We start from the raw sequence: 3,220 nt of genomic DNA on the forward strand, positions 1-3,220 counted from the left end.
TTTTGGTTCTTTCCTCTTCCCACCTTTCTCCGGAACAACATCAATCAATGATTTAATGTCCTGTGAAACTTTTTCAACAAATTTACATGTCTTTCCTTCATTCTTCCCTCTCTTCTTTTGGTTGAACTCTGTTTCAATCTCGTGCTTCTTCTATTTAGCAGTGCCAAAGGTTTTGACAGTTTCATCAATAGATGTCTCAATTAGAATTTGTGCATAAGCATCAAGGATATGTGCATCAACTTCATAACCCATTTCCTCAATCCAAATCTTCTGGGGTTTTACATCTTCCATCAAAGTTTCATCTTTCTTGACCATGAAGCATATGTCGATTGAGTACTTCTTGACAATGTGTTTAGGAACCCTCATCCTATAATTCATAGCCTTTTGAAATGCTTTAAAGTAACCCCATACTCTGTCATCTCTCTGACTACCCAATGTAGCAATAGACTGTTTTAATTGCCTCCCTACCGGGATATCGAATGCCCATTTTCTCTTCCCAAAACTGGGAGTCTCATTGATGAAAAATAGCATTAAACAGACAATTAGGTTACCATATCGGAAAGTTCCTTTCTTTTCTCCTTTAATCTTTCCTAGGTTAATCAATAATTCATCCAAAATCCAACCACATAGATCTAACTTCGCATTCCCCCTCATAATTTTATGAGTTGCATAAATGCACGAGCTAGAAACAGAATTCAGTCGGTTTGATTGAGTTACCTTGTAACCAATGACCATGCTATCGAATCTGATATCTGTATTGATGATAGTACTGATTCTCATTGATTGTTTGTCTTATGTTGCATCGGTAATCTTGTTAACCTAATCATTTGAAACTTTCTTCTCTGGACATCGTCCAACCTACGGTAAACTGATGATTGCCCTGATGGCCTCCTTAGTAATCTTATATGGTCTATCCAACCAGATAAACTCTCCATGCACTCTGCTCAAAACATACCTAACAATTTCATCTTCAAATTCCAGAATATCCAAAATGTCGGTAAACCCTAGATCAACAATATGTTGGTATTTAGGTTTAATCTATCTTGAATCTCCCATTAACTCATTTGTGTACTTGCTCTTGATAACAGTCATTCCCAAATCCTCAATATGATAGTGAATGTAGCTTCTTACATCTTCAACATACATGACTCCTTCCGGAACACGATAAAAAGTGCCAACTGAATCGTCCAGGGTAGCAACATGTGGATATCGCTTGAAAATCGGCCTGGGATGGTCCTTGACCCCAACAATAGTCATATTTGCAACAAACATGGGTACAGATGATGATCCTACTTCCATGATTGAAGGTAAATACTTGTGAATCGTTGTCGGTGAAAGACCCTAAAGACCTCTTCCAATCACTGGTGAAATCACTCAAAATGATATCGATCGCACTGATTCACCTTAGACTTCCTCTGAATCGCTCTGAATTTTTTTAAATGCAAAGTGATCAAAAATTAAGTGAATTCGACCTTTTATCCTCCAAGAAAAACCCTAATCCGTCATTGATATAAATGACTTCCAATGAAAGATATTGGATCTCAGTTAAACATCTCCATGTCGGATAAGCATATCCAATGTCTGGAACATCTTCCAGAACCTCTTCTTGGGGATTAAGTAGTATTATCATGAATTTTGCCTACCCCTAAGGCATCTGCCTCAGTTACCAATTGAGCTTCATGCCGGTGCAGGAGAAACCTCCTCTATTGGTTGAGTAACCAGAGCATTCCCATCTACAGATTGATCTTCTAACTTCCTGACCCATCTCTAGGTATGATCTTGTCAGATTTCATTAACCTTTTCTTTATCTTTCTCATTTGATCCTCCATTACTAACTGGTGGATTTATGCTTCTACAAAATTTAGCAATATGTCTGTAGCGTCCTAAAATTGTGACACTTGCAATTTCGACTGCATTTGGGTCTTCACGATGGCGACGCAACACTGAACCTGAATGGAGACCCCGAAACTTGTTCATGACATCAAAAACTGCATTTCTCAGCACCCTGGCCTGATCCTCCTTGCACCCTGCTGTCCCGCGAGGTGGGACCAGAGCGCCCAGTGCCCTGGTCCCTGGCCCTTTTTTGGGCCCAGTCTCCTATGGGACTTCAAGTCTTTTTGTTTGCAATTTGGAAAATAACATTTCCTGGTCGGCCTAAGGTCGGGAAAATCAGTGTTTCAACCCTAATTGGCAAGTATATAAACTACATTTCCTCTCCCATTTTGAGGAGGAAGGACATATGTGTACAAGAGGTGGAAACGATATTCAAACATTCAAGCATTCAAGCATTCAAGCATTCCTTCAAGCAATTGATCATTCTAAGTCTCCATTCAAGGCTAAGTGTTGCATTCAAGACAAGGATTCAACCATTGAAGAGGAGATCACATATTACAACATACAACATACAACAACATCTATACCTTCGCATATAAGGATACAAACATCCTTACAACAAGGTATTAGTACTTGTTTTACATTACATTTACAAGCATTTCTCATTTCTTGGTTAATTCCAAAACCGGGGTTTGACCTAAGGGCAAACCCCTAATCCCTAACCCCCCAATCGTCTTCGCTTTTCTGTGTGTAGGTTGCAGGTACGCGGCTGAAATTGAAGATCTGGAATCCTTGTGCAGAGACGAATAGATCCCCCTTCGTTTCGCGGATTTTTCGGAGGACCGTGTGCACGTCGGGCGCCATCATCCCGTCAACTTTTGCTCAAATTTGCAGGACAGCGCCGTCTCGACATTTTACTACTAATTCCAGGTCCGCAACTTCATATCATATTCCTATCTCTGTTTATAAGTGAATCTTTCCTACTTTGCATGCATTCTTAGTTCAATCTTTCTATCTACATTCTTTACAAAAGAGGGTATCCTTGCTATCACAACCCTTGAAACTCATATAGAATCCAATCTTGCATTGCATGGGATTGGATCTTGTGGGTTTCAACCCCTCTTTTGAATGTAAAGTCCCTCCTAAGTGAAAACCATCAACCCTAGTGATTCTCCCTTCTCTCTCCTCGGAGTTGGGGAGGGGAGGACGACTAGGGTTTGATTTTTCCACTTTACATTTTGGTGAACCCGACGTGAACATCCTTTCTGATTATTCATAATTAGATCTGAAAATTGGATTCCTTGATTACATTTTCATGTTTGATCTTTTGCAAAATTTTAGAGGTTAATTGCATAAAAATCCTAAATTTTCTTTTTAAGTAATTAAA

This window comes from Cryptomeria japonica, chromosome 10 (genome assembly GCF_030272615.1).
Source record: "Cryptomeria japonica chromosome 10, Sugi_1.0, whole genome shotgun sequence".
NCBI lineage: Eukaryota > Viridiplantae > Streptophyta > Pinopsida > Cupressales > Cupressaceae > Cryptomeria > Cryptomeria japonica.